Source organism: Ceratina calcarata, unplaced genomic scaffold (genome assembly GCF_001652005.2).
Source record: "Ceratina calcarata isolate Rehan_Ccalc_2016 unplaced genomic scaffold, ASM165200v1 scaffold135, whole genome shotgun sequence".
NCBI classification, from domain to species: Eukaryota; Metazoa; Arthropoda; class Insecta; order Hymenoptera; family Apidae; genus Ceratina; species Ceratina calcarata.
In genome coordinates, this window is record NW_017134582.1 from 181,540 (window position 1) to 207,339 (window position 25,800).

At 41.0% G+C, this 25,800-nt stretch overlaps 1 long non-coding RNA gene across 1 annotated transcript in view; it reads left to right on the top strand.

Annotated features, from left to right (window-relative positions):
• LOC108629528 (uncharacterized) overlaps positions 1-25,800 on the top strand; it is a 237,544-nt gene that overhangs the window by 108,093 nt on the left and 103,651 nt on the right. The window contains exons 3-4 of the long non-coding RNA XR_001916848.2: positions 248-474; positions 19,851-19,853. This is a non-coding gene — a long non-coding RNA (uncharacterized LOC108629528). The remainder of the gene's footprint in view (positions 1-247; positions 475-19,850; positions 19,854-25,800) is intronic.

Consider the following 25,800-nt stretch of genomic DNA (forward strand, 5'->3'; position numbering starts at 1 on the left):
TATTAAAGAATTACTAAAGTAGTAGGTACAGTTTTCTAAGATTCACATTTAAAATTATAATTCAATTTTGGCTAATTCATTGTCCTGATTCATTAACAAGCCATAAATGCATGACACGTGAATTGTAATTCAAATGTTCTAATCTTTTTGTTAGCTTACGTATCAGCTTGTGGATATTACATTTTTTTTTAATTTATCCATTTGTTACAATACGAATCGTCAGAAGAAGTTTTGTCTTCTTTTTCAGAAATGGTAACTCGGACTGAAGCTCGCCGGCCGGAAGTCAGCGAGATGCAGCTCGGTTCGTGCGAAAGTGTTCTGTGACAGCAATTACCGTGACATGAAGTGAACGAACAACGCGAACACCGCGAGATCCTGGCAAGCCGCCGTGAAGAATCAAGTTTCCGTTCCGTTCAGAAAACTTGTCCGCGAGTGAAGACGTCGACACGACTGGAGGAAAGTGCAACCGTAACGGTAAGTCAGAATCTCAGATCTTTAATCAGAAAGTCCGTCTAGTAGTTTTCATCAGTGAGAGTGAGTGCTGCGCTGGAATATCCATTGCTTCAGACGTATTAAGTAAATTGGTGGAGGAGAATGAATTCGTCTGGAAAATAGAGGAATCTTATTCATCTTTACGCGTACTAATTTCTCCTCATACGTTAAAAGACGTGTGCACAAACTGCGTATTCCTAAGTTTGTACAGCACGGATACCATGTAATTTATTTATTTCTTTCAACTCCATTGCGCTCGGTGTTGAAAAGAACCCGCGCACTCTTTCAGACACGGTGGAAGTTCGTTCGTTAGACTCTCGTCGGAAACCCGTTAATTATATTAAATAAAACTTGTTCACACTTCTCCGACGCTCACTTTTCCGTGTCCCCGTAGCTTTGCAACTTCATTAAACAAAGCTCCCGCCGCTGCCATTGATTCACGAAAAGTTTCATTCCACACGGTGCACCGATGTCGAACTTGCGTCGCCTCGTTGCCATATATTTCCGTCTCCGAGTTCATTTTATCTGTTTATTTCAAGTAGTCTGCATTTTTTTAACCGCTTTAATACTCCTGCGAAGTATTCTTCGCTTATCCAGAGGGAAACTCTACCTTGTCTTTCAGTTACATTAAAAAGAATAACATTATGAGATTTGTATTTCGAACTGTATTGCTGCGTATCATTAAATGACATGCATAGAATACAGAAAAATTGAATGATATTCGTTTGTATGCTTCATTTCATAAACACTGTGAAAGATTGAGCTCTCGGAGGCTGGAGATCAGCGTCGAGATATTCAAAAGGATACTCGAGACGCGGCGGTGGCGGCGCACCGGATAAAGTTGCGAAATAAATACAAACAGCTCGTGGCACTTAGACGAGGAAGCAGGGCAGGGGTGATTTTTTCACACTTTACCGGGTCCAGACGAGTGCGCGGATCGCCCATGGAATGCATATGAAACGTCAAATGCACTCGGCACGGTCCATCAAAATGCAAATATCTTTCATCCGCGTCGGTAATGTATGCGTCCGTGGAGAATCAGTATTCAGGCCGAGTACAGCCGATCCGCCCCTATGGTATCGAAGCCGGTCTGTGTGTGCACCAGCGTGGATACACACGCCGTGGGATTACGTGTGGGGTCGAAGTAACCCCTCCACGAGAAGGACCACCCTCTTGGCCAAATCTTTATTTTACGACCGATCCGAACAGGATCGATGGCCTCTTCTCGACGACAGGCCCCAGTGCGACGTGATTTCACCGAACGTACCGTAACCAATTTTAATTGATACCACCTCCTCGAAGCTTTCTCCCAAAGTGTCGGCCAAGTAGATTCCCGATTCTGTTCCTTCGATGCGTCAGCCAGCCTATAAATCGTACAACGAGCAGGTTCCACGAGGGTTCTTTTATCGTTTCAATTTAGATTCCTCGCTGTACTATGCGAACACTACGTACCGTGGTGAAATGCCCGTAATATCATAGAAACCGAAACTGCTATTAATTCAGTTTTATTTTTTATCGTAATACGGACAACGTGTGCGGTCTCTCGTATACGAATTGAACAAATATTTGAATCCATGCCTGGTGCCCGTATACACATGGACAAGAATTTAGTTTGTTTTTCTATCACCTGCTTCCCTTTTATTTATTTCATTTTGAAAACAGATATCTGTATGAACATTCCGTGCTGTGTAGAATGTGCTGATCCTACATGCAAAAATAAGTTGCAAAAAAGGAATAACATTTTTTCATCTGATGCTTCGTTTTCGAGAAAATCGAGCTCGGAAATTCTATCCTGTTTTTCTGCTCGCACCATTCGTCCGGCTACGTGTATCATGTTGGTCCATATGATATCTTAATGACTTACGAGTAGATGATTATATAAAGGTAACTCTCCACGAATATTTGTATCCAAATTGTGTTCATTTATGTAGTTATAAAGTGATTAATAACGCGCATTGATATAATTCCAAGGATCAAATTAATTTGTGGAGTGAGATCCATGATTTGGCAATTTTGCAAGCATTACTCTATTTAAAGGTATTCGAGGAAAACTAGACGGAATGTTCTGAAAAGGTCAGAACCGACCTCTGCTTCTAACTTCTACGTCGTTGTGAAATTTCATTTCTGTTTCTGCTTGCGAAATAGTTTTCGCGTTGTTTATCGCGTACACTTAAAGGCCCGTATTTTCTTGCATTCTATATTTGGTATTACCGTTGGGTATCATTATGAACGGGCATACGTTGCATCATTGTACACTGTTCGTAAGTCTTACAACACTTCGAAGTATATACAGGCTGTCCCAAAACTAGTGTAAGATATTGAAATAAGAGGTTCCTGACGTGATTTTAAACAATATTTTCCTTAGCGAAAAAGTTGTCCGAGGCGTGGTTGAAGAGTTATTAACAAAAAGCCGACTAATCAGAGCGCGAATGTACTTGATGGAAACTAATGTGTAAAGGAATGTGTATGTATTTTAACTTGTATACGGGTAATATGCAACGGTGATACGATACGAGAACATGATAGGAATGTATACGTGCGACACGTTATTACTCTAATCGGTCCAACGATTTCGATATTTCTGAAAATCAATGAATATTAAAATCCTGCAGTTTTAATCTACTTCATCGAAGGGTTGATAAAAAAATATTTTTTTCCCTCCTATCCCGATATGATATCGTGATGAAACTCTTTACACGCAAAACGATTTCGATACATACCTGCCAGCTTTTATCCAAATTCCTCGTTTTATTGATATCGATTAAGTTTACATCCCAACGATAGAGCCGCTTGCCGCGTTCATTTCGTTTTACACGAGCACTCAACGATGATCGATATACGGACTGAACGTAGACAAAGTGGACACACTTCCGAGCTATCGAGGCGTATTAATCATTTCATGAACTCTATCACACAAATCTCGTTAAATCAAATCGTGTTCTTCATTTGATTTCGTTTAGTGTGAATACAAGAATTAAAATATACTAAAAAAATTACAAACTCATCGATAAGAGGAATCCTATCCTATTTCTACAATATTTTTTGAACCATCAGAGCATAGTGAGTGTCGATTTTCAGTTAAATNGTTAAGAAGTAAACTTTTTTTCATCCAAAATCATTATTCTTCCAACGTCTGATTTCTTTTTATTTATAGAAAATGCGTTTTTCTAAGGTAGATAAAATTTTGGTATTGACTGTATAGCTAATACATCTTTAGCTTGAATACGTATGACATTCAATGCAATTTTTAATACGTATGGTAATTAGTAATCTGAATTGAATATGTATAATATTGTATGCTACAAGTCAGCATTTGTTGTATTAACTATATATGAAAAAGACGACACGTTTCATATGCACCGACTTGACAGTTTGTTTTCATTTGCGAGTAAATCATGTGCTAGTAACTTTATCCATAAAGTATGTGCTGTTTTTTTTAATTAGAAGTTAGCCGACGCTTTTGAACTTTCTGTTTGCTGCCATATGTACTTGTGCCGGGAACCCATACAATTTTGCATAGTAGTTTCTCTCCGGTAGCTATTTCGCTTGGGTCCTGTAGCTATCGGTTTTTAGGTCGAACAACACAGCGTTTTTGTATGGATTTAAAAGAGGTTGCGCCTCTAAAATGGGACGGTCGTGCTAGCTATGTTTGTTGAAATATCTTTCCTTGTTGTTTGCTGACACAGTTTTTAACGAACTTATGGGTTCGTCGCGTCTCTTCGCAAGGGACCATTGTACACACTTCTTTGCCCAACGTACTTGATTTAATTTCATTTTCATTACTGCCACAAATTCTCTACCTTACGAATTTTCGAATAATTTAAAATTTATGCGCATTTCCTCGACACATTTGATTATGACAAGCGGAGTATTTGAAAATTTATTTCAATTGATGTTGATGATCAATTAGAATATTTGAATACGCGAAATATGTTTATTCTTGTCCATAAATCGTTGACCATATCAGTCCGTGTCTTTGTTATCCGAGGAAAATTCGATTATTAAGTTCGACAAAATAGACCACTCGATGGATTTCAAAGAGTACTTGACTTTCCAATAGCGAGAGACGACCCTTTTTCTACGTGAGATCTCGAACGGCTTGTCGTCCCTTACGATAGTACGGTTAGAAAAACGGACGATTTTGTCGTCGTGAAGTAAATTGAATCGAGCCGGTTAGGCTGTTGAATGACAAAATCGAGAGGGTTGGATGCGAAGTGAATGCTGTGGGGAAAAATGGATACGGACAAGGACAAACGCAATGGCAGATTACACACCCCTTGTTACTAGCTTTAGTCGCATACATTTGCATACGAAAAGACCTGGTTTATGAGCTCGTACTGTTACCGGTACGTACCATTTTCCAATCAATTCCGCGCTCTCTGTAAAAACCGGAAAATATCGTTCCATCGCCTGTCCGGACAGGTTTATTGATTTTTTCCAATACATAAATTATTTTCCTCACTTTGAAGAGCTACTAAACTCAATGTCAATCCGGCTGATTTGTCAACTTCATTGACGATCATCAATCAATTTATGGGCACAAATTCTTGCCTCAACTCATTGTCGCTTATAATCAATTTCTGTTACATTTTTATTCTTCCATTTTTTCCTCAAATCCATTTTAATTAATTCTGTTAACCGCGATAATCGAATTGGCGAATCAATCGAACGAGACCACAATGCACGCGTCCGCGGAAATATTATTTGCAATTAGTGACGGTCCGATCGCCAGGAGCGTATTAAATCCCGAGACGAATAATAATTTCAATAACGATTTCAATTTAGATACGCATCCACGGAAAATTACGATGGCCGATCAGCTTGAAACCGCATCCGTCCCACCCCCGCTCCACCGTTCGATTTACGATGAAATCGGTCGGTGGGAATGAATAATTTGAAAGCCACCAAAAGCAGAGAGAAACCCTGAGCGGGAGGAAGGATTTTTTACGCATTCTATCAGCGCGAAGTTCCTAGCCGAAACGTCCGATTCCGTTTTATTAAACGGTTTGGAAACGAACACGCTATTTAACCGAGCACCAGCTAAAAAGCCTAAATGAAATTCCCTGCTACGCGGTTCCCACCAATCAGAAAATCGAGAAAGGCGCCATTGCGCATTTCCAGTTTCCAGCTGTTTTCGTATGTATCCTTTTTCAAGGCTCGCGTGCTTTCCGCTCTCCTATTTCTCTTTTTTACCCTTAGCCTTTTCGCGTTCCATCTCATCGTTTCTGACCGTTTCCCTTCGGTTCAGTTCTTCCAGCTTTGGTTTCACCCGGCTGGCCAACTTGTGTTGCTCGCATTTTTACCAATTTATTCTTTTTGTCAGCACACGTTGCCCGCTCATCGGTCTCGATCCGTCCGTGAAAGAAGACCCGGTGAGAGTGGAAGGTTTTATTTCACGCAACGAATCTGCACGAATCCGGCATGGTTAAAGGGTTTCAGAAACTATATTTTCTGCATCACGGAAAGTGATATTTATTAAGGACATATATCAGCAGACAAGAAAATGGGATAGGCGATTGCTGTTGCTGGCGCTGGTGCTCGCGTTAAAAATAAACCTAGCCGCTTAACGTGCAGCAGCGCTTGGCCGACCAAGGGATTAATGTATTACCGACCAATAACTGTAATTTATTTTTCACTAAATTGGCCGTTGCGACTATTTAATCCTTTCTTGCTCGGAAGTTAATTCCAACCAATGCGTTGCAGCCGCTGAACTCATTTTCCATACAATTTTTTCCTTCCATCCAGTTTGACTAGTGATTTGCGGGGCCTTACTAGTAATTTTGGAAAAAATTAGTGGAATTTAAAAAAAATCGAATTTTTTTGGCGTCTCGGAAGATAGCGTATAATCTGGTCGCCTTTAGTTATTTTTTGTACGAAAAAATTATTTTACACAGTTCATTTATAGGCAAATACATCCATAAAGTTTAAAATAGTTCCATAGTATACTTTTCATAAAAAAAATTCCCAAAAGTGACCTAAATTTTAGGCGGTCACATTGGATAGACCCCTTAATGCCTCGCGTATATTTAATTTTTTGAACGTATTGTTTGACGCGAATATGAGGAATATTTAACTAAGGATAGAAATAAATTTTTATTCGTATCTTGTCGCATGGTAGAAAAACGAATGCACACGATCGATGTCAGCCGAGTAACAAATTTCGCGCAACGAAACCCGCGAATAAAAGTGGAATCGCAGGGGACTTAGTTACCGTGGCAGGAAACAACGAGGAAAGTTGAGAAAAGAGAAACAAAACTAGGATACAAAAAGCACCGGCATGAATTATAAAGGGTCGGCCGAAGAGGGACGGAACGAAGATGGAGAGGAACGGAGATTGGGAGAGGGAGATGCATATTTTTATTCTGCAGAGAATTTACAATTCAAGCGCGAAAGATACAATAGACCGTGATATTACTTTTTTCCGGCGAAGAAAGTTGGACCGGTTGAACGATTGCACGTCGCAGAATTTACGGCGTTGAAGGAGAGACTAATAATTTCTTCGCTCGGCTCTCGAATTCGAATTGTGTCAACTTCGCTGGTAAACGTTTCTCGACGACGTATGGCCAATTTAAGTTTAAAAAGCGGTACCAATCAATTGCAACTGAATCTCTCGGGTCTCGCTGTGTACCAACAACCAGCCTCGCTTAAGAAAACCATTGAATAAGCAATTTAATTTACAATTCAAAACCGTGTCCCACCATAAATTGAACGAACGCTCGTTCCCGGCGCTCGCAACGCAGATACGTATAGACGAATTGGAAATTAAAAAGCGAGCATCAAGAGGGAACGTAACTGGGTTGCAGTATGCTACAATTCCCCGCAGTGACGTAATTGTCAGCAATGGAACGAGCGATCACGCCGAGAGATTCGCAGAACATTGCATCCCCCTCTATAGTCGTCGTAACAGTTATAGTAAGCCCGGGTATATAGACGTATCCGTTATCATCAACCAGATATCAATAATAGAAGGAGTGTCTTGCATACTCGAGTCATGGACGGTGTGAAATGGGCAATCATACTAACATAAACCTGCAGGTTACCGTTCCAGTTTCCTGTTTTCGACTTGGATATTATCCCACGTATACAATCGTCATCGTCCGTCAGTTACCGTTCACAACCTCTGCAAGTCGACATATTGATTTTTCGAACAATAGGACCCGAGATTGTTCTTGAATCCATTATATGTATTTTCAAGTATACGTACTAAATAAATAGTTAAAATAATAATAATCTTGATATTTGAATGATTTAAAAGGAAAGTAGTGATAGCTTAATTGGGATAAAAATTACGATTGATGTTAGTTTTCACGCAGTCACGTATTGTTGTTTTTCTCACGATGATAAGTGCTCAAACATGGTAATCAGGTAATCGATAATTTGTCAGTGCTAATCAAACTCCTTAAACTCCTCTGGAGTTAGAAGAAAAATGCATAGAATNGGAAAAAATATATAGATTTATTACTCTTCTTTTTAATCTTGTTCTTGTAAAGGAGATTAACTCAAAGCCATGCTGGCCAGGAATTATTGTCCCAAGCTGTACGAGTACTAGATAACCAAAGTTACAGAAAGACGTACTGTATGACAAGTACAAATATTATTCCTTGTGCTCAATCTGTCAATTAGAGAATTAATCTTATAGAAGACACATTCACCATTTCACCCCCATTACTCTCATATGTACATAATATACATATGTATAGCTCATTGCTTTTTGCGTGTTGAAGTAGAGGGCACGTCTTTGCGAATTTAACGACGTTAAAATACGCGGTTGACGAGGGTCGGCCTCTCCTTAACGAATTTCCGTCGCATCAAACGGAAATTTCACCAAAGCAGTTTCGGTAATGGTCTTGCGAATTGGGCATATAAAACGCAGTTTACCGACGAAATCGTAGTGCCGTGGCTTATGGATTCAAAATACTTGTTCATCTTTCAATGTTCCGAGACACCCGCATTTTGTTGCTTATCCTCGACGTTTCTATACATGTAGAACGTCCAACCTCATCCTGCGTCTGCATTTGTTATGCATTTGTCTGGTCACCCGTCGTCGTGTATCGATCGAAAAAGTAAGAATGCCACTCCGCGTCCGCTGGGCAAGATCGTAATCGTATCTCGTGGCCTGCGGAGGTAACAGAGCAAATATAAATTGCTTCTGAAGTATAGAATCCATAGGTGAATCCTAAGTATAAAAATGATAGTATACTCTCTGAATTTCTTATAGAAGAATAATATATTAGTCCCAAAATACACAAATATATTTTATGAAACAACATACAAGGTAAATTCTCATCTTAAGCTAACAATTTTACGATGTACACACATAGGCTAACAGTCTTTTTTTAAAAAAAAATGCTGCAAGCTTTATTAACCAATGGGTAAGAGAGATAAACGGTTTCATTTAAAAAAGTGGACGTGACTATAAAATCTCCATAACTCTCCAAAAATATTATTACGGAGGCGTTATAGCTTTTTTTTAAACTGAGCAACTTTGGTTAATAAAGGTTTTTATATCTTTTTAGGACGGAAATATTCAAGTAATAAAAATTACTAGTCCACCTGTATAAATATGTAAAAACTTGATGCGGCTTCGAGGAGATCTTGAGAATGGTTCAGCTAACAGTGTGTACAGACTGTAGACGTCGAACAAAGACCGGACAGTAATTAAGATTTTTTAGGGATAGGGGTCTGCCGCCGGATTAAGCAACTTACCGTGAGCTAGTGTCCCCGGCGCGAAGGGGACCGGCCAGGGAAGCGACCGCGGGCTACCAGGCGGTCTTCTTCCTTCTCCTTCATCCGCATCCCGAGCCTGATCAGCGACAACTGATAGCCGCGCCTCACGAAAGGGGTTTTAATTCCAAGCTGACTCAGCCGCACGCATTTGCCCGGAAAGCAATAAAGTTAAGTGTAAACAGCAACCTCTGCGAGAGACGTCGAACCCCCGCGCCGGATGGGGTTACCCCTGCGCCTTTATCTCGTGTCTTCTTTGCTCGTCCGTCGTCCAACGTTCTATATCTGCGACGCGCGGCGTCGTCGTGTGACACGCGTGTCTGCCGGGGGTGTTCATGCGTTAATCGTGACTAACTCGAAGGGTTCCGTGGATTTACAGACACGAGGCGGACGGTTGCACGGTTCTTCAAAGAGGCGATTTCTTCGAGGGTAAATATCCCGTCTGAGATACTCGACTCGGTACCGAGTCTCTTATAGCATAAGAACGCAATGTCACGTCTTGTATGAAATCGTTGGTTCCCCCAGTGGGAAAGTTTACTGCATGTACTTATGGTAATGTACTAGAACAATTTTCAAGCCGTATGATGTAGTAAAATTTCTTCGCAACGAATTCCTCTTGCACATGTATATAAAATATCATAGCACGATTTCCATAATAAGAAATCTGCGACAAGTTTCACAATGGACTCGTTTGGAGCGCGGAAGCGAAAGAAATCCATCCGTGCGAGATAATACAATAAAATGTTAAAACCAGGACCGTGCGTGTAAGCTTCTTATCTCTGGTGATCCCAGTTTGTTAGATTCTATTCGATATTTTCGAGGCTGTGACACGCATGTTAAAGCGGCACCGAAGGGCGGCCCTTCGAAACCGTGGATCGCTTTCAGTGGCAATAACGGGACGAAGAAAAACGTGGAACATGCGAGACACATAAATATGGTCCCCGTTCGGCGGCGTTAGGAGCTTATCGTTATTCCGCACACGTTGGCCGTTCGTCGCAGCCCACAGGCACTAACTACTTGCGTTACGAGTCGGCCAAGAACCGACCCCCTCCGTAGATAAACAACAAGGGGGAACGACCACCATCCTCGTCGTCGTCGTCGTCGCTCCTCCACGTAGCCTACCTCTCGATAGCTATAAGCATTTAATTTGCATAGAAACGCGACTAACTTTGGCTATTAAACGTTCCGCGCCTTGAGGCTCACGCCAGCTTTCAATTACTCGAACAGCAAATCCTCGAATTCACCGTCGTCGTCCCGTCTCTCCCTACCTCAGTTGCTAATCCTGAAGTATTGTTACCGGGTGGACATGGTACAACACGGTGAAACACGTTCTACCCGAATTGAATATATTTTACTAAGATTAAGGGCCGAATTCTTGTAATCCCTTAACAGGTAACACAGAGTATTCATAAGTGCAAATTCCTTTGATTAGAATTGCTATGTGAATGGCGACGTTTCTCAATTTTCTGTACACACGCGTGTTCTTTCAACCGGGAGGCAAAACGTTCATTCGCTAGAAGTAGCGACAAGTCGCTGGGTACGACTCGCTCGGCTGTGCCCGTTATCGCGAATAGGTACCGTGATGGCTCTTTTCACCAACTACTTTTCCATCATCCGTTATCACTCGGAGCATCTGTGGCCTCATTTGCGACCATGTATGAGCTCTTCCGCCCAGTCCTTCCCCCCCTATCTTCAGTAGTCTTTCTCTCCTTATTCGTTTCTCCGGCTTCCTCAACTTTTATAATAGACCCTTTTAATCTCCGCTGGCTGGCTTTTCACGCGAAGAGGGAAAACTTTTTCTACTCCGACTTCGCTATTCCCAAACCGACCCTTTTGACGGAATCTATTCCTTTTAGCATACAGATACTTCTATAAATCGTTCTGGCGTATCATAAATACTATCAATCTCAAGAACTGTTAAATGTTCATATTCCACGATTCCACGTACGTAATTGACATTTAACGACGCGATGGTACGCAAACGATTCGTCTCCCAGGCGAATGCATTTTAACTACGCAATAAACGCAAACACGCCGATGTGAATTCGCATAAGTGTCTATCAAATTCGCAGATTCCAAGACGGCGCGACGCGACAGGCGCAAGTACGCACGTAGAGAATATCGCAATTCCAGTACCGGTTTGCAACCCGTGGAAACATCAAAGCTAATTCTTCGTACGCGTTTTCAGAAAGAAGAACATCCACACTAAAGTAACCGAGCCAATCGCCGCAATTTCGTGCCATCATCGAATGTTTTTTCCGTTGTACGAGCAGACGTTCCAAAAACGATGCGAGATTGCACGGCCCAATTGAAACTAGACGCGGCGTGCTGTACGAAAACAACAAGCCGGGTAGTAGTCGTCTAGGGAAAAAAAGATCGCGATTTACATGTACAATTTTCCACGGGTGGAACGAACGCACGTGCAAGACGACGACGTCGTCGACGACGCCTGCTACGGTTTCGTATTACGCATTTCAGAAAATGGTCCGTATTTCCGTTGGTAATCGGTAAGGCCATTTCGCGTCGACGAGATGCAATTGCCCCACGTGCAGCTTTTCCTCGCGAACACCGCGGCACATAAACCGCGCTCATTATCATTATCGCGGCGGCGATAACATTGCATTAATTCCCATGAAATGATCGGCAATATCAAGCGTGATAGGGCGACGCGACCGTCAGCGTGTCAAGCGAATATCAGAGAAGTTGAAACGGTGAATGGTTCCTCAGATTGCGGCCCGCAACAAAAAGAAAACGTGTTCGCCTGGTTCTGCGAACGATACACATTTACAGAGAACATACCCAATTTTCGACTAGAATATCATGGCGTGTACGAGCTCTCAAGGAACAAAGGTCGTCGGGTTTAATTGCGTTTACGAACACGTGCGCTCGTACTTGTACGCGTTTAATTAAATTACATTCGCACCACACGCTCTAGCTGGAAATCAGAAGAGATTTGCGATGTGGATACGTATTCGGTAGAGTTAGTAGCTTTGATTTAAGGTAAATGTATTAAATTAAGCGAATATCTATACTAAGAATTTTTAAAATCATAGTTTAACATTCATTACCATAGCCTATAAAATTAAATTATGATTTTTTGAATAAATCAAAGCAGTCATACGTAGGAAATGAAATATTTTACATTATTAAGTAATCATATGAAGATATATGTACTTGATTTGGTAAGATCACACTCACTACATAACGTAATATAAAATATATACACATATCTTTTGCAGTCGTTAGAAATTATAAAATATGAACTTGTGATACCTAATTTTCTTGTCTTCTAAATAAGTCAAGCATACCAATTTTAATAGTTTCTAGTAACAAGTGCACATATCCATGCAAGTACATGACTCCCATGTACGTGAGTGTGAAAATACAAATTTTTAAGTTTCATTATTTTAGAAATTTGTTAGGTAACATGAATATTTAACCACACCGATATGATATGAAGTATCTTGTATTTTAATACAAGTACCTTAATACGAATTCGACTACACTGAATTTTATATTGTCTACACATGTATTAAAGTAGCATTGCTCTCATCACTTCAATTTACAATAACAAAAAATTGAAAATATTTGTAAGGATAAGTACATACATACATAATCGATGAATATCGAAAATACATTGAATTTCACCCAAGACTGGTTTGAAATGTTGTAGTGGAAGAAATAACTATAAAATTCTGACACGAACCGAAAGAAGCTTTTCTCAGTCCGGCAATACGTCTCGACCCCTCAGCTATACGTTACGCGCATTGTAGCGCACGGCTGGGGACATACCCGAAACCGGGACAACTTAGAGATATTCCGGACAGGAGCCTCGATAACTTTTACGCACCCCCGATGCTTTATAGGCGCGTACCGATAGAAATGGTTTTACATATATCACCCGGGTGAAATTCGATAAGGGGCGGATGGGACGGGGTTGGAAAAGTCGTCTCGTGGTTGGAACTTTTTTCAGACCGCGCTACCCTTAGTCGATTAACGGGAAGGAACCGCGTTGTACGTGGTTAGTATGAAGGGCGACAGGCGGATGGAACGCGAGGACTCTCTTGGAAACTTCAACGAACATGAAAATTGTACGCAATAGCGACACGGCCTTCTTCCAGCTTCTGCTTCCTTCCTTTACCTGAGCGTCATCCACCTCACGTGCAGACCGCGATGTCCCTGGTCTTTGCGGGCCCGGCCAGCCTGGAACCGAGGTTTCCTTTAAATATTCATTCCGTGTAGCAGCTCTGGCCCTGCCCACTTTAATGTTCTCCCGTTATCCCAGACACTGTTCTGGCTTTTTGCGTACGAGCGCCGAGCTTCTGTGTGTCCTTTTTTATCCTTCTCGGGGCGGAAGGAGCGTCGGTGCGGGGGAGTCGACGCAGACACGAATATCCCCAAGGTACAGATTTAATATTTATTCCTATACTAGAGGGAGCGTGCGCGATGTCCGAACGAAACTTCTGTTCGCCACTTGCTCGAAACGCGCGAATTCCCAGTCTCCGTCGCATCGTTTGCGCTTCCACCGTGGTGCGATGCCATTCCTAACAACTGTTGTTGCACACGAATATAATAACTACAAGGCTGAGCACAGTTAAATATACGTCGAAAGAAGTAAATTCGTTGCATATCAGATGTTTGAAATCATGATCTGACAACTAGACTGTGGAGTTCTGTGCAAAATAAAATTATTATAATATCACTTTAAAAAGTAAAATCTAAATTAAGATTTCTTTTCGCTTCGAAAATAATTACATTTATCTATGAATAAATGCTATATATATTGTTGGACGTTACGTTCTGAATTTTCTGCATATCAACTTTCTTTTTTATAAATACTGAAAATCTGCAGCCTAATAATAACGTGTACGTGTGTTAAAAAGTACGAATTCCACTTGCTAATATTAATTGTCATTATTTTAAAAACTTGCATCAAACAAAATGTTTAAAAGCTGCATCACACAAAGTAGGTATCTCATTTTCAAAGTGCTGTGGATACTTTAAAATAAATACGGTTATTTACTATTTTACTCTATCCAGTACTGACCTGTATTACTGTATTATACATGCATATTCAAAATTCACGCGCACAAGATTTTAGTTCGCTTTTGCAACTACAATTTGACTGCATAGTGGATATGCGTGTTCTTGTCAAGCGTACGCGACGTACCGCGTGTCTCGTAATCGTGGCACTACCGCCGCTGATTCGAGCTCTGATGTATCCATTGACACGTAGGAGTCGTTAAAGGGAAAAGGCCAATTTCAAAGGAGCCGTTATTTCGGAGTCGCGGCACATGGGTAGGTAACATCGGTACTCTTTGTTCATGACGTCGCTTCCGTTTCCATTCCGCTTCGTTCTCCTCCTACGGCCCGCGCGACGCGAGGCCGGGTGGCGCTCGTTTAAACCCGCCTTTCGTAATGCCGCAATCAACCGTACGTTGACCGTGGCCAGTAAAAGTAACTGCGGCGATGTTGTAAAGCTTACCGATTGCTTGTAGCGTGGCTATCGGCCAGGAAAGGAGAACCCCGTTTGTGGTAAATCCTTGTCGGCGATCACGTATCCGTGTGCGATCGCGATAAAAGCTGGATTAAAGGTCCTTAGAGTTGCTCGCCGACTATTTTCACCGACCGCGTAAGAAGAAGAACGATTCGTTGCGGTCTCTGTGCCAACGTCGATCAGATAATCTAGTTAAGAAAAACTCGCAGGAATTCGATCTTCCTTGTCGGCGTGAAATTATTAATTAGCGGCGCGTGTGTGCTTGGCACACGAGAGATTTATGAGGAGACGATTTTCTGACAGGTGGCGGGGATTATAATTAATCGTCGTACGTTTGCTAAAGATACTTGATTTAATAAAGGCTGCCGAATCGGTTATTCGAACGGACAGTATTTGAAAATTCTGTCGCTGGATTTCATTTGGGTCACGTGCGACGTAACGAGGATCACGTAACATTTATGTCCTTTCGGATCACGTAGCGTGAAATTCATTAAAACACGATAACGAGTGAATTTCCAAAAGGAAGAAATATATTATGCAGCCGAAACTGTAATTGTTATTGCACTAATGTATTTATCGTTTTTACATGAATGGTACATATCGATTGTTTTATCAATCAAACAATTATCTGTTGGTGTAAAATTAAATTTGAACATTAATTTATCTGAGTACGACGCGTTAATTGGAAATACGTATATAGGTATATTTTTAGCTGTATCACGATAAAGTTAAATCGTGACTCTTCGTCAGTTAGGCGTTACCGTTTTAATTTGAAATTTGATTAAAATTTCGATTCAGGTGATACTGATTTTTGAATCGCTTTATTTGTTCTCCGAGTAATTTTACACACGCCGTGATTATGATATGAAGTTCCGTAAATGATTTTATTAAGGGTAAAGTTTATCGTAGTCCGTAACAATATGTTATTGTCTTATTGGTCCTGTAGAAGTGCAGGTGCACGCGGAGTCACTGGTACGATGTTCCCGAGGGACCAAAAGTTCTTATCTGCACTGCAGACGGAACTGCAAGCCTGTCGATTTCGATTCTCGTTTCTCCATTCTCCCTCGTTTCTACCCTCGCCTGAACTTCCAGGCTCCTCTTCGCCATTGATGAAACGTAATACAACATAAAACCCACGATCTTACAAGAAATAATCATAAAGTGAAACGAGTATAAACTCCACACGATGTTCCATACATTTAAACAATTGTATAGAATGTTTGTTAAAAGCAGTTATTTCGGGTAACTATTGATTCCCAATTATCTTTTTATTTTCATCTTGATCATGTTGCTAACATGGCAGCTATGATGCCTGGCTTTCTTAAAATAACCTTCATTTACTTTATGAATTCTCTGACTTTGTTGGTATTGCACTACACGCTTGTGATACCCCATCTTCAATATGCTTCTATCATCTGGTCGCCCCCGGCTTGCAGTGTATTGCATTTCTTTAGAAAGCATTCAGCACAAATTTTTACGATATCTCTCTTTGCTAACCAATTCTCCTTTACGGTTTACTGATCACTACAGTTACATCATGCTTAAATCCAACATAATTTTGCTTGAGGATAGAAGGATAATCCACGAAATAATCCTCCTCCAGAACTTGATTAGTCATAACATAGACTCTCCGCCTCTTCTTGAGCTAATCAAGTTAAACGCCCCCCCTCGAGTTCTTAGGCCTTCTAGCATTTTTTATCCTGGAAGATTCACATCTAAGTTTGGTCATGTTAACATCATTGCCTCCTCCAAAGCCAATAGATTCAGTCATCTTATTGTCATATTTAATGGTTCCAGTCATTAGACGGAAGCTACGTGCTCATTTTTTGTCATCACAGTTATGATTTATCAAATGCTTTGATTTCCACTCTTTTTGCATTTTATGAAATACCTTGTATTTTTTTTTACCGGAGCTATGTATATCTTTTAGCATATATTATGTTCATTCCTACTGCTCGTTGTTCCTATCGTGTATATTAAAGTATTCTCTAACCCGTAAATATAAGTAAATAATAAAGAAAGAGTTCGATAAAATGAATACAAATCTCATGACACATTCTTATTCCTGTTAATGAATTTTCTTTATCAAAATAAAGATCGATAAAGACAATCCTTTATCGTTACTAATTTATTAGTATTTGTTCGTTAACTCTTCTAGTGTTATGCTTTTGTGCAACGATTATTTAATCGAGAATAATTAAATTAAACCTCGTCCAATTTAATATTTTCTCTCTCGAAAAAGAGTGCATTGAGCTGCCGTATTAAGCTCGCGCTTTCTTTTTTTCCGGCTCAACGAATCCCTTTAATCACTTCACTCCGCCGCGGCTAGCGTGATGCAAAAAGTTACCTGGTAAGGAAATCGCATCCAAGCTACTCGCCTTAACTTCTTTCGTCGCTTGCTCGACGCCTATGTAACACTAATGAGCCGATCTCCGGCGAAGTTCGCGGATTAATTGGCTCGACCGATGGTCATCGATTCTTTTCTAACCCCTCTCGTTCCTGGTAATCGCGGTTTATCGCGCTGACACCATCCCTATTTCCACCCTCGCGCTATCGTGGAAAGGATAATCTTTCACCAGTACCACATTTCGCCCTTCCAACGTCAGACGTATCATCTCGTAGAATTAATAATTCACACCATCTGAAATATTGTATCTTATTAATATCGATATTTATAAATTTATTCACTTAAATGGAATTTCTGTTTCCAGTTTTTAAGAGTATTTCATTTTTGCCAGGGAAATAAGGCAATCGAATAAACGTCAATTGAACACAGTGAATCTCGATTTGAAATCATCTTGTTAAATGGTTAAAATGTATATAATTTCTTAGGACGTTGAGTAAATTCGGTTTGAAAATTGAATTTGTAGGAATAATAAAGTACGAAGGAGATCAATCGCCCATTGCAGTGCTGTCCCGACGGCTAACCGAGATTATTGCTCGTTATTCATAACACGTTTATTTAACGCGAAAGGGAAAAAGTGTCAAGTGTATACAAGTGGTACATCCAGATCGTTGACGAAAATGTCCGAAATGTCGTTTGCAAACAAGTTCACAGTGACTGGAGGTGGCCACTGTTTCAGTCCCTAGCTCGCGCAGCCGGCTGTGCGATCAATACAACCCCAAACCTCGGTTCGCGTATTTCCGAACCCAGTTTACCAACCGGTCGACGAAAACGCCCCGAAATTCTATCATGGGAATCGCAATTTCAGGAATCCGAAGAATGCGCGTTTAGACGAGCGTTCCCGGGTTGTTTATTGCGATATATATTTCTTCGCGGCCGTAATTTCACCCTAGGCACCCGTTCCCAACCGGAGGGAATAGGAGAAACGGGCCATTCTCTATTTCCGTTTGAATTATACCCGAAATTGTAATCAGTCTGCGTTCGGTGGTGCTCTTCATACCGATTGTCGTCGCGTTCACTGAAAAGGAAAAAAAAATTGGGAACCGTCGGGATTTTTTTTTTTTTTTTAAACACGGCTTTGTGTATTCATCGAGCCGACATTCGTTGATTGCACATCGGTGTATTAAACTGAATATTAAGCTCGTCGGTGATTTATGCAAACGAATTCGATTTCCTCTGCCCGTATAATTACGAATCGCGCTAAATATCCGAATGGAATAAAATTAATCGTGAACATTTTACACGTAACATTATTCCAAATTGTTTTATTTTAATCTGCTCTCCGAATTAACTTTTGAGCTCTTTATCACGTGTATCGATACAATCAAGCGTGAACCTATGAAAGTAATCCAAATTTTAAACAATTTTACGAGTTTTCTGAAGCGCTGAAATCTTATATTGACGATCTTCCAACATCTCCTTCAATTTTGTGTAAATTATGACGTGTTATTGCATTAAAATAAACGATTGGAACAAGTACAGAGTCAAACGCGACGATACTTTCACGAGTTCTTTCGCCAACGGAGATTACAAGTGGCCAGGCCGTAACTCAAACGTGCGTGCAATTAAGTCGTAGAGCCGCGGGACTTCTAAATTAACTTATTAAACGCGAATGTGTCGGCGTGCAGGTGGAGGTTTAACGTGCCTACAAGGTAGTAAATAACGTTCAGGGCTGCGTTTTCTAGCAGTATATCAGTGCAACCTCGGCTCGCGTGGACGAGATCCAACGCAAGAAGGTAAATGAAAACGAGCAAGACGTACCATACACTGTCCTACGCGAAAGCAGATTGCGTTTTAGTTAATTAACTAATTTAATTTTCAAAGATACGGAAAATTGTAGGCTACCTTGCACGATTTTCGATAATTAACATTAGAACTGCCGGCGATTGACGTATACCTACTTCTACCGGAGGGGTCAAAATGACTTGAAAATTCATTTTCCTCTAAGACACCGTGTAAAATTCGCAAATTTTTAAACTGTTATATCTCGGTTATGAAGGTATACCTCGATTTAACAGATTTATACTTAATTATAATTGTTGGGATCCAGGACCAGTATGCGTTCAAAGAATTTCTGAAGAGAAATTTTTCAGCATTTCATATTTATGTTTCTTATTAAGTTGTTGATTTAATACTGTCTGCAGTCGGTTATTACGCTTCAAATGCAAGCAACTTCTTTCTTTGATCTTCTCCAAGATAGTCGCGCATTTAATACTTTACTTACACTTCTCGACGTGCAGTGTACGCATTCCGGAAACCCGTTACCGAGATTTAGTTTATTTTACCTTGCATTAATTATGCCAGGTATGAGTTTAACATGTTAATATGATACAGCGGTCGCATAACCGTAAGTAGCGTGAATCAATAATAAAGCTGTTCTTGCGCGTGACACAACCAAAACCAAATGTTGTTTTATTAATGGTTAATACATTACTCGATTATGAATGAAAATTCATGAAAAAGAGACATTTACTTGAATCTGTTGCTACAAATTTTATAAAATTCAATAGAAGACAATGAGTTTGTATGATTATATTTTATCTATTTTCAAAAACTACTAAGCCACGTGTAGGATGTAAGTTACCGTGAACTTTGTCGTAGAACGGTACGTGGCATTATAAATTCTAGTTCCCGAGGTTCACTCATCAATACGGTTTTGCACGTGAATTTCGTTCGAGTCTCGGTTTTGAATACAACTTCACCGGAAATCCGAATTTAAAGAGAAGGACGGAGATGGTCCGTTTCTCCCTATGCACGTGCCTTTTTCAGGCTCGGGTAATCCAAAAGCAGCTATGAAAGTTTTGAAGTCCGATAAAGCGGACTACGATTATGAAAGTTTCCCCTCTCCCGCTTCTCCTCACTCTTTCCGTGTTTCTCCTCAACCTTGTTTCTCCGCCGGCTCGGTTCAACTGTCCAACGTTGCACGATTCGACGGGATTTAAAATTAAATCCATAACAGGCTTTGTTTGGGTTTTGCCTTTTTTTATTCCGCTTCGTACAGCTGCAGTTGAAAGGTGAAACCGGTGAGATTTGAGTGCGGCGCGGCGGTAGTTGCGGTGCTTCCTTTTTTACGATCTGTTTCACCGGATGACGAGACAGTTAATTACTTGGCAGACCCATTCCAGACGTTTCAATTTTGGTACTATCGAAATCGGTCCTTCTTTCTTTGTGGCTAGTTTTTACTTAAAATAAATCTACTTAAATTAAATTAACATGTCGATTAAAAATCATTTACCAATAAAATTTGAGAGACTTTTTCAACCTTCGAAGTTTTATTTTCTCTTAAAAATTCCTCTCGCGAATGAACGGCAGATCGAATCGTGGATGGAGATCGATTCCTTCACTGGGAGCTTCCTAAATAAGGTCATAGTGTCAGTAATTTCGGAAACGACGGTTCCCTTTCACTCATGCCAGTCGGACTAGATCCTGTAATCTGTTATCGTAAAAATCCTGCTTGCTCACTGCCGCGCGCCACTGGCTTTAAAGGCGGAGAGGAACGAACGTGCTGTATGAGACACGAGCTCCAGACGAAATCTGGCTTTTCAGAAGAAAAGGGAAGAAGAACGGGGTAGAAGCGCGATGGAGAATAGGGAAGAAACGTCACCCCTCGAGAAATGGAGGAGTATCAATATCACGCCTCACTGCCGACTCCGCTCGAAAATCCCTTCCCCGGTCGTCTCCTTTTTTTCGTCCGTCCCTTATTATCGGCTTGGAAAAATAATCTTCGAGTACGAATGCCACTCCAACGAGGAAACACCCGGTTTAATTTTTGCCCATTGTAGCGTCAGGTTGTCTACGTTCCCACGCTTGTTTCACGAATTTCGAGACCAAGTGGATTTTGCGAATTTCACCTTTGAAAATAATGCACGATTTATTTCCCGTTTGTTGTACTTCGCGCAAACAAATGCGTCGATAAATCAATGTTTTGTTCCGCGGTATGGCGCGGCATGGTTCCGTGCGAATTTTGCGCATTGTGCATCCTGTGACGAGGATGTTTATTAGAATAATCGAAACGATACTCGTCCCATTGAACATTGGACGCGTTCGCGCGGGCACCTTTTTGAAACTGTCCCCCGAATGATAAATAACATCGAAGAAAAAGGGTTCTGTGAATCGTTGGTAATCCCATGGCAGTGAACCGACAACTTTTTTGTTCTTTTTTTTTAACTGGCGAAACAGCTAGTTTCGAAGGGTGACAAAGTGCGCGTTATATCGTGAGGTTGAAAAATCGTTTTGCCTGAATAGTTCGGTGTAATGCCGTTTGACGTGATATCAGTGTGAAACAGGGATTTAAAAAGTCAAACTGCAGTCCTTTGTTTTGATAGCGCGTTTGAAAAATTTACGAATGAAGTCGATCCGTTTCTCACACAAATTCAACGCGAAACGTGCAATTTTTAATTTTGTCACAATCTGTAATCTGCTTTATTAGCTTTATTATGATCGGAACGAGTTTATCATAATTGTAACCTACTTTCTATCGCTGCAAGTTGAATTAATTGACAAGCAAATTTGCATTGCCAACATTGCCTGTGTCCATACCTTAGCGAGGAAAGAACGTGACGCCCCGCATAATGGCATCCGGAAGGTGTTGCTAATTTAAACAAACTCGAAGGAACTGAGGGACAATATTTTCGAGATGGTACCGACAGGAATCCCAAGTCACCAATTAAGCTGGCAGGTGCTCTCGAAACACATTCCTTCGTGAAAATCAACAAGCTGACACTTTCCCGAGTACAAATTTTCCCTTCTGTTTGCCGATTTCTCCCCTTTCTTTATTTACTCCGTGTTCGGTGTCTTCGTTCCGGTTCTTCCTCTCGTTCGTTGCCAAAAGTCGATCTACCAGGGCTTGCGAACCCCGGTGGTCTCTGGAGTGCTCAGATCGAAACGAGATCCGTCCACGAGGAAGCGAAATTCTTGTCTCGCGAGGACAATGAACCTTGTTCGTAACCCTAGAACGCCATAAAAAGTTGAACGAGTTAATCTTTTACGAGACACCAGACGCCCTTAATGCCAGCCTTCTTACTAAGTTGTGCTCTCTCGCAAGCTTCGTCACAAATTATAATCCTTTGATGAATTGCATTACTTTTGATTAAATGAAGAATGACACGGACTAAAAGCTGAAGAACGTTGCTTCGACAATTTCGACTCCACTGATTATTCAGATAAAGAAATCCATCGCAGAAGACAGTCGTTAGATTGTCTAGTTTCCATTTTAAATAAAAATCAACCATCGCACCTTACTTATCTCTTTTTCTCTATTTCACAACCGAATAATAAACATCGAGATACCAACGTTCCTCGGGACTCAGAGGGATTTTATATCTGACGAATGACGAGTGCCAAGCATGGAACGAGAATTGGCGAATGCGCAGCGGTGCGTTCACAGCTCGGGAAATTGGGAATTTCAATGATTCACGTTGCTCGTCTCGGGCCGATTTTTTGCAAACCGCGTTGATTAAACTTACGTGATACGAAGACTTGCTGCCAGAGAACGTGATTTTTTAATGCTTCGCCGCGCGGAAACTCGGTTTCGCACGTCGAATTAATCACGTGATGATTTCGCCCGAAATTGAAGCGACGAATAAGTTCTCAAGCTCTACTGCTTCGTAAAACTATCACGCGTATGGAATCGTTCACGTTAATTCCCAAAATTATTACAGCAATTAATTTTATCATTTTTCATCGATTTTCCACATTACTAAGATATTAATTATTTAATTATTTAATTATTTATATAAATTCCCATTTATAAACATATATCTAATCTAATGAATAAATCTAAGTGAATAAGAATTGTTATGTAACATTGTTAGGGATGGTGCCCTAAACTAAAACGCCGGAGTGTGAGAATCGGGTTTGTAAAATAAAACGCACGTCGTCGATTTTCCTTAAACCCAAATACCGTTTATTAACTCAAAATTAAGGATTGTCAACTACATAAGCGAGACGGATCAGAATATAAACTCCTGTCCCCAGTGCACTTCACCTTGTCTCTTCCTTATTAATTTCTGAGACTAGAGGGAAACGAATATGAATAAAGTGGCGTGGACTGCCGTATAATTTCGGCGGCACGATCAGAGTACAATTCTTCTTCTCGTGCCGCAAATAATTTGTAGAAGCGCTGTCTTGGAAGGCTCGGAGTGTTGTAAGTACTCCGAACTATGTCCTCGACAGTTCACGCTGGTGCACTGCGAAATACAATTCGCAGGGAGCTCAGTGACGAACACGTCGCGCCTCTCTGGATGCTGTTTTAAATTTCCTGAGGAAAACTTCGGTGGGCCTACAACTGCGACCGGGGTCCCGGGCCGATACCGGTATGCCGTAACGCAGGAGGATGCACCGGTTAGCACCAGACGTAACACCGGTTACAACTGAACGTTGCAGAGCGGGTATATGACCACGACGCCGAGACAAGCTGCAGTTTCGATCACCACACGGGCAAAGGGCTTCCGACTTTAAACGGTCCCGACCGAACTACACTGCTCTACCAGCGAAACTCGCTTCTTACAAAGATCGAACGAAAATACCTTCGAATATCTCTCGAAAATCTAGGATCGAGGGGAAGAGAGAAATCCTCTCGGTGCAATATATCTTTACCGATATATTGCACTGGAAATTAGGATTTTAATAATACGCAGCGAACAGCTGATTTAAATCCGGATAGAAGACGGAATTACTCTACGTCACAAAGCGGATTTAATTCGTCTAGCGAGAGCCTTCGCAGACGACGGTACGCATACAATACCTTCTCTTACGACAATGATTCTTCGAAACCGTTCGCGTTTCGAAGTACCGATACGCGCTCTTTCTCTAAATACAACGCGTTTTCCTCGCACCCATAACCCAGGCGTATACACGCCTGTATGAGTCACGGCTCGCGGCTATAAGAAATAGACCGCGAGTTATAAGAAATTTGCCATAACAATTTGGCTTAACCGTCCCGATTATTTCAAATTCTCGCGAGCATATAATATATTAATCTATCGACTGACTAACTGACCGTTAATTTCTTTGTCGGATAAATTCCGGATTTGTATTATACGTGCGGAGACGCATGATTCACAATGCAGCTCCTCCGACTTATACGTATTTTTAACAAACATCGGCTAACATTTATCAGTTCAACTGAAAAGCTTTACAAGTATTAATTTCAATTTGTTGAAACATAAAAATTTATTTATTTAATGAGACATAAAATTCATTCAAAACCTTCGATTAATGACGTCATGCGGTAATTAATTATTAGTATATAATTTTATGATTATTTTAAAACTATTCGCTTATGTTATGCAATTGTTTGACATTAAACTTAGCCCGGGAATTTTCGTGGCTATCCGACGCAACGTCGAGCGCAACGAGAAACGATCTACAGGAACAGGAAAGTTATATCCCTGTGCGGACGTTTTACTAGAATGCAACGGAACGACGATTTGCCCGAGGATACGGTTCCGTGCATCCGCATACCTTGGCTATTTTAAAATTGCGGCATCGCTATAAGATTTTTGCTCTCCGACGTTCACTGTTGTTGCGTAGCTGGCGGATGACTATGTGCATACATAACTGCATCGCTTGGTAAAATTGCGACCCGTGGAATTTCTCTCCGCCGCTTCCCCCCTTGCTTTCCTCTCTTTATTCTAGCTGCTTTCCAGCCTGTCTTCGCTTCCTTCTCTCTTACCTGCATGTCGCTCGCACGCACGCATTTGCCATCCCTTTTATCGCTTTTTCAAATCACCTCGGAATTCCATCAAACTATCAACGTTTCTCATTCGCCAAATGCACGGTTCATGAAAGTCGAGCTCTCCTTTCTCCAGCCTTCCATTCTCACCGTACTTCCTGAAAAGAGACGATTCTTCTTCCGCTCTTTTTACTCCCTTTCACCACTTTCCCGCCAGTTGGCGATAATAGGCGCGATAATGAATAACGTCGACTGGATATTTCGTTGACACACGCGAAAATAATTTCCGGAGCTGCAGTGAAGCGATACTAATAAAGTGTTCGATGAGGAAGAGCGAGAAAGATAGCGGGAGAGGAAAGGTCTTGCGTGTGAAAGGAAGCTTCAGTAATAATGCATGCTAGCCAGACGTCTGGTTAAACACAGTCCCCTACTACTTGACAGACGGCGCTTCAATGCTCGGCTAGAATTCCTTAAGTTGTAGCACATCTTCTGATTCGAAGTCGAAGTTAATTTTGAAATATACATTTTCCTTTACAGTTTATTAATGAGAATTTCACGTCATGAAATACGTGTTAACACATTGCGTAGCGCACAGCTAAAACATACGCGAGGGACCTTACGTTTCGGGCAAACTACACGTTATTTAAATCATCATAACTACAGATCTGTGGAAATATAGGGATACTTATCAAAGGTTCTGTTGACCAGTAGTATCTTCTTCAGTATCGGAATCACTTGAAAGCACCGCCACCCTACGCTTCCTTAGAGGTCTAATAATTTCACTATCAGTAGAATCAGTAGAATCGTCTCCGGAATCGTCAAAACAGTCATTCACATCTTCGACCTCACTACGAATATGTGATAAATTGTCGTTAAATACTTCTGCAAGTGTATCAATTTCGTTGGTTTCCTCCCTTTTTCTGAGAGAGAGTATTTCTAAAAACGCTAAGGAGTTGAAAACGAAGACTGTTCGAATGACCAAATTACAGTGTAACTGCAATACTTTAT